This window comes from Passer domesticus, chromosome 6 (assembly GCF_036417665.1).
Source record: "Passer domesticus isolate bPasDom1 chromosome 6, bPasDom1.hap1, whole genome shotgun sequence".
Taxonomy (NCBI): domain Eukaryota; kingdom Metazoa; phylum Chordata; class Aves; order Passeriformes; family Passeridae; genus Passer; species Passer domesticus.
Window position 1 is genome coordinate 38,636,951 of NC_087479.1, and position 7,269 is coordinate 38,644,219.

General features: G+C 43.7%; 1 protein-coding gene across 12 annotated transcripts in view; it reads right to left on the minus strand.

Annotated features, from left to right (window-relative positions):
• Positions 1 to 7,264, minus strand: part of PHF21A (PHD finger protein 21A) — a 124,561-nt gene extending 117,297 nt beyond the window's left edge. For 9 of the 12 annotated variants that reach the window (XM_064424726.1, XM_064424721.1, XM_064424724.1 and 6 more), the window contains exons 1-2: positions 6,823 to 7,238; positions 6,107 to 6,192 (exon numbers count right to left, since the gene is read on the minus strand). The gene's annotated coding sequence lies outside the window, so the exon portion shown is untranslated. The other 3 variants (XM_064424714.1, XM_064424718.1, XM_064424715.1) reach the window with 3 other exon arrangements.
• Positions 7,265 to 7,269: the final 5 nt, after the last annotated feature.

The following is a 7,269-nucleotide window of genomic DNA, read 5'->3' on the forward strand; positions in this document are numbered from 1 at the left end:
GGACTGCGTTTCTAGAATATGACAGCATCTTATATGCTTCACTCCAAATCCCCAACTTCTGCTCAAGAAAACTACAGGTCCCAGGATGCCTTAGGACAGCACAATCCTGGCAGGCCATCGCAATAAAAACAGAGCACTGCACACTGGGGCCTGCAGTTTCCATGAGCACATTCCTGCTCAAGATGAGACCAGATGTAGGCCATATTGCACACTTCCACAGGCCTGCAAACAACACACACCCCAAAAACGGGGAGACTGCTGCTGGTAAACGACAGGTAAGCTGGATCAATAGCCAGTTCTCATGTGTTGAAGTTGAGAGGCCAAAGAAATAAACAGAAATAAACATCAGCTAACCAAGAGCCCTCACAGAAGAGCAGTTCAGCTACTTTTAAACATGCACAGTTTGCTGTAGCTTTTTAATATCTTTTACTGAAGTGCAACAAGAATTTATGGGGCTTTCCTCCCAAGACTGCTACATTTAATAACATTAACGAGTACTCTTGAATAGCAATAGGAAAAGTATGTTTGGTGAGGGGCATATTCTCCCTGTCCAGAATTCAGTTATCTGGAAACAAATTGCTCTCCTCCTCCATTTCTACAATGTGCTGAAGCAGGGGCTTGCCTCTCTCTTCTGAAAAGAAGTGGCTCTTAGCTGAAAATTAAATAGCTGTGTCTCAGCGTAGGCCTCAGAGAGGAATACGCTGTACTTCAGTAAAGGGAATGGCAGCTCCCCCTACCAGTCTGTTCTAAGAAGGCTTTAATCGAGGAAGGAAACAACCAGGGAACAAAATTTAAAAGTCCTCCTTTTTTCCCCCCCTCCTGCTTCCCTGAACTTTGTATTATTATTACCAAAACAATTAAAAAACAATAATATGCATGTAAAATTCTATCTAAGAACTTATATGCTTCCCTAGTCCTTGTAGTACAAGACAGTCTTTGCAGCATTTCCAGGCTAGCAGGCAGCATCTGCAGAAACATGCCAAAGAAAAAGCACCATGCAAAAGGAAAAGGCTGGGCCAAGAGAAAGACAGCATCCCACTGCAAGAGAAAGAAATGATGATGCTTCAGTCACCTCAAAGTCATCCTGATGCACTTCCCTATAGAGGCAAGAGGCCTCAGGAGCATCTAAAGGTTTTGTCAATACAGCAATGCTGTCCGTAGGCCAGACAGCTGTTGCCATAGTTACTATCAGCCAGCTTATCAGAAAATAATTATTGCGATTACTCAGAAGTTTTGTTAAAACAATTTAAAGCTTCAATAGGATACCACTTGATCTCTTCAATTAACTGTTTCCAACTATGCTGCCTTTGGGATCCATACAGTTAACTTGGATCTGCAGGGTTGAAGTGGAAGAGGGGAAGGAATCAATGTTCCTTCTCCCTTTCCCACTGACAGCTTGTATTTCATGCACAGAAACAAGGAAGCTGAACCACCCGTAAGCTTGGCTGCTCTGCTAGAGTTCTCTCACAGGCCATCTTAGAGTCACAGGCTCAAATCTGCCCTCATTTGGTTTAACTACTCACACGTCCATACTACAAGTCAAGAAACACACTGGCTACATTTTCAAAGCACTTTTAATTACACGTGCAAAGGTAGAGTCCCTCACTTCAGAGGCAGGTGACAACTTCTGTACCAAGTGAACTTTTTCTCTTGTCCTACAAGTGCAGTACTGCCGGGCAGAAGGGCGGAATCAGAAAACACACACATTTTAAGAAATCAACATTAAACATGCATAGAAGCTGTATGAATGTGGCCTAGAACAGAGCTCACAGGAAGCAGAGCCTCACTGCTCCTGTACCACTTATAGATGCATTCCCACCAGAAACAACAAACATTGGGCTGGGGCTGGGGTCTGGGGGTGGAGGCAGCGTGTTTGTTTTGTGGTGTGCGGGTTTTCAAAGCATGCTTTCAGCATACAGTCTCTAATCAAAAGAGTGAGCATTTGTAATGACAGCAAACAAGAAATCTCGGGCAAGAGGGAACAAATAATAGGTCAAACCATCTAGGCAAAGATCTTTTAAGGCATGGGGAACCTGATAATTCCATCAGCAATGTTAAACTGGGGTAAACAGTATACCAGAAAATAATGCTGCAGATAAGCCTGTATCATGCAGCACTTTTTTTCCTCAAAAAGCTGGAATGATCAAAGTATTAAAACAAAAGATTCTGTGGCAAAGTTGGGACTTTGTTAGGACAGTAGGCAGGGAAGACTAAAGGAAGGGACCTGTTAGAACTTTCTACAGCTAAAAGGATTACTTTAGGGACAGGTGATTCTAACTGCAAAGTCTGATTACAATGCAAGTGCATCTTTCCTCAGCACTAAGTACTTTTTAAAAACTCTTTCAATTTCTGTACATTTTACAGCCTATGATCTACACTTCACTTTTGTGAAGTTTTGACATAAAGTAGAATCAAACAAATTTTAAGTCATACTTTAACAATTTCAGTCCAGAGGAACTTTGTAAAGTGCAGGAGCCATAAATAAAAACTTATGAAAGAAACAAAGTGGCTACATTTTTTTAATGATACTCTATGTGCCATAACAAAAAATAACTAAAAGAAAATTAGAAAATACAAAGTTACATCCCCCACCACCAAATGTAAATAAAATTATTTTTTGCCTGCATAATGCATATCTCCACAACCAGCACAAGCTAGACACTGGCTTTGTGCTATACTGAACTGCAGGAAATATTACTGTAAGATACCTATAAAAACTATCCTTCTATACCCTCTAATTACAGAGTACAGAAGTAAGTACCAGCCCTTTGCATTCAGCAGACATCTCAAAACTCTTCTGTGCTCTGCCCCACCTTTCCACTATATGGTTTGCTCCTGAAAAACCTTTGTGCTGTTAAAATACATCAGAAACAGGATGTGAGCTGCTTTCTGGCACAGAGTAATTGAACAAGGGCAATTCCCGAACGTACAGGAGCCAGGCCTTTTGTAGAGTCTTACACTTCTAGTACACAGCTACACATGTGACTGCACAGTTGTGAGCATAAAGGGTGAAGGGAACAGTGAAGAAATATTATTAGAAGCTCAATAATAGGTTTTTAGCACTGCCCCTTCTACACAAGATGCCTCTCCTGAAGAAGATGCTTTACAGCTCCCATCCCCAGAGATGGCCCTCCAAAAAGCAAAGCTCTATCACCCCATGAAGGTCTTTCTTATATTTAATATTTTAAACACGTAAAGCCAACAAACCCAAAACTCCAGTAAAAAGGTTAGGGTCACCAACACATGTTTCTCACATGACTTTCACCTTGAGTTTCTGGTACCCATACAAAGTGCCAATAACACATGAAGTAAGATAGTCCATCCAGGTTCCTTCAAACTGGACTCAAATAAAAGAGAAATCTCCATTGCAAACAATTTCCAGAAGTATCAATTCATTTGACCAAATAAAATTCTTCATGGCACTGAGAAAAAGAATAAAGGAACTGAACAGCTACAATGTGTTCATTATAAACAAACTGCATGAACAACACAAGTGAGAGCCAGGCTCACTATCAAAGCTTTCCAACTGCACACAGAATTACACAACTTTTTAAGCAGTCAATAAAACACTTCTTATTTTCTAAAAAAAAAAAAAGTCCATGAAAATTGTGTCCTTTGTAAGGATCCACACCAAGATATTTTTAATTTTTTTTAAATCATCATTTCTACAGTGAAGTTTAACAGGCACACACAAAACCTCATCTCTAAAAAAAAAAAGTTGGAATAAGAAATAGGACCAATATTTGAAACACAGCTAAACCTGAATAGCTACAGTGAAAAGACAGATTTACAAAACTTAAAGTGGAGATCTCACTATTGAACCTGGAAAACACAACAGCACTTTTTTCTAAGCAGCCTAAGTTTTAATTTCCTACTTTTGCTTTAAGTTCTTTGAAGGAAAGTTTTTTTATTTTCCCTAAAGGAAGAAAACTACTTACAAATGCCTGCTTCCATCAACAAAACTAGTTCAATATGCACATAGAGGAGGGCAAAGAGTAAAAACTTTCAGGTAAAAATCTTAAAAACACTAATGGCAAAAAATTATTAATAACAAAGACTCCTCCACATAACATTTTGAATTACACAACATGTTAGCTTCCCTAGTTAAATGCAAAATCATCAAAACCCATAACGGGATCCAAATTTCTTGTTGCTCAGGTCACTGAGGCTGAAATCTTGGGATATGACATAGCTGACATCCATCTGGTGGCAAGTACTCCCAGCAAGCATGCACCCACCTTCTGCCAGACAATGGTCTCCCAAGACCTTGAAGACACACTCCATACACACTACTGTACAACATGAATGAATGGACACAGAGGCTGCTCCATAATCCCTCCGTATCAGCTCAAACCCCTAGCTGACATAACTATCATCAAATAATCTCTCTACCGTAGTGAAGTTGAAAGTTTTAAAAATATTTGAGAATCTCATCATCTGTTTTTTAAATACAGTTGTAAAGTTTCGTTTACTGAGCTACAGAATTCCCTTCTAGAAATCAACATTAAAAAATGCCCCAAAGAAAGTTTCATTTAGCTATTGTGAAGCATGCACAGATATAAACAAAATTTCCAAAGACTGTGATCTTTCTCCTAAGACATGATAATTAACTTCTTTAACTAATATGGGTAGTTATGCTATTTTTTATTTCTTTAAGATCCTGTTCTCAATAGCAATTTAATGTCATTATTTAATAAAAACTATAAAGTTGTATTATACACAATCACTAACAAGTTCAGTATTAAAGTTCTCTCATTAGATGTTAATCTGGTAGAAGTAATGAATTTTAGGATTTTAAGGGCTTTTTTTAAACAAGGCATTGAAACACATGCCATTTTTTTCCACAAATGAAGCCTCAAAATAAGCCACCCTTCATCAAAGTTAGAAATTCCCCTGCTATGTAGCAGGTCTGGTCTCACCAGCTAACTCCAGGAAATCACAGGAAAGCCAGAGGAAGCCAAGTTACAAAACTGAAACTAAGCAGGTGTCTTCATTGTTAGAAGTCAGCACAATGAGAAAAAGGGGCGGGAGGGTGGGGGGGAAGAGAGGAAGAGGAAAAAAAAAAGAGTAAACAGAGAGCCAAAATCCATTTTATTTCTGATACCTGAAAACCTACAGCTAAGCAAAAAAAAAAAAAAAAAAAAAAAAAGCTTCTATCCACACATACGGGTGTACAGGAGCATCTATTCTTTAACCTGCTAACAAGCAACAGCACAAGAAAATTTGCCTGGCCCAAAGAAGCCTGCCTCCTCCTCAGCCCTGCCATTACGGAGCGCACGTCCCCACCTGATTCTGATTTTTCCATGCTCAGACCCACGGTCCATCACAGGACACAACTTTCTCGTGACACGCACGTTATTACCCCCAGTGGGACCTTTCTACACGCAGGCTCCACAGTGAACAAAAGTTCATTGTCAAGCTCAGTGCTTGGGCCCAAACAAATATCCAAGAGGATGGAAGGGGGAGAGAAAGGGAGAAAGTGCTCCTATCTGCAATTATAAGATTTGCAGGCAATCACCGTTACTTACAATTAAAAAGTGGGAACAGGTGTAGCAGATATCATAGTTTGATAGCTGAACAAAGAATATTACAGCACGTGACTGAAATGTGATGACATTTGTTCACCAATCGAAAACAAAAGCCACTCTCCAATGGCACTCTTTCCTCCACCCCCAAGAATTAGGAACTTAGAAATTTCTCCATATTGAAACACATCTGTTCATAGCCTTATTTTTTGACACTTGAGAAGAAGTTGAATGAAGAGCTCCATGCATTAATAAAATACGAATTCACCCAAAAAACCTCAGTGTACTAAACCATCAAACTGCAGAGGTGGTTGAGAAGAAAGCTGTACCGACAGTGAAGCACGGAATAATAAAGAGGAAAAAACAAAACACACATCATCACAAAAAAAAAAAAAAAAAGAAAAAATCCTGCAGGAAGGCAAGTGAAGAAAGGAAAGAAACATGCATAAGAGGACTACACCAAATGGCAGAGTCCCACACAGAGCCCCACTCCACCTACACGGGCGCAGGAGGGAGGGAAACAAACCAAAATAAAGAAGTGCCCAGTGCTGGGGCAGGCGTGGGCACCCCCGGCCCCGTACCTGTGCGGGAAGGGCAGCCCCAGGGCGAGGGGAGCAGGCCCGGCTCCGGAATAACAAGTTGCTGAAGAAACGGAATTTTCCCGGCGCTGCTCGGGCCACAAAGACGAATGAAAGGAAGGAGGGAAGCAAGAAGGAAAAAAAAAAAAAAAAAAAAAAAAAAAAAAAGAAAAACCGCAGCAGCGGATTTACTACGAATTATCCATCACCGAGAGCGGCATCATTTCCCAGATAATAATAAAACTTCCCCGACAGCATCGCGGCGAAGGACCCGACCGAGAGAAAAGGGCCTGGAAATAATCATCCTGAAGGAAACCGGAGGGGAGGGGATAAGCCTCCCTCCCCCACCCCATCCCCAGTGCAATGTGTCATCTCCTTCCCCTGCTCCTCCCCCCAACCCCAATGTGTCACCTCCTCCTTTTACCCCAAGTGTCACCCTCCTCCACCTCTCCCGCTCCCGCTCGCAAACTTCTGCCGGGAAGGCCGGGGGGCCGCCCCGGGACGCTCCGCTATTCCCCGCCACCCCCCCGAGGGAGGGGCCGGGGGCCGCGGCGAAGTTGCTGCTCCTCATCGCCAAGTTGGCCGGAGAGTGCGGGGCGCGCCGGCGCCATCCCGGGGGGCGCGGGGGGGAGAGGGGGGGACGGCGCCCGGGGGGCGGGGGGGGCAGGGAGGAAGAGGAGGAGGAGGAGGAGGCGAATCCGAAAGGTGGGATACTACACCCTGCTGGCGGCGGCGGTGCTGCTGCGGGCCGGCCGGGGTCCCCCTGGCAGGACCTCTCTGTGAGGGGGAGGACTCTTCTTCATAGGGGGAGGGTGCCGGCGCCGCCGCTCCTCTGGGCCTCCCTGTCCCCCTCTTCTGGGCGCCTCTCTCTCTCTCCTCTCACTTTCTTTAAGCTAAGCGGGGAGTGGAAGATGGTAGGTTGCTCCCTTCTCCTCCTCCTCTTCGCTCGCTCTCGCCTCTGTGGGGTCCTTTTCCTTCCCCCTCTCCGCGGGGGGCTCCTCCTGCGGCGGGGAGGAGGGAGCGGGCGGGGAGGGCGGCACGAAGCCGAAGAGGCGCAGGAGGAGAGAAACTGTAACACAAAAACAAGCCGAGAAGCTGAACTCTTCTTCAATCCCATTCACCCGGCCCGGCCGCAGCACACCTCTCGCCGGGATCCCTCCGCCGCC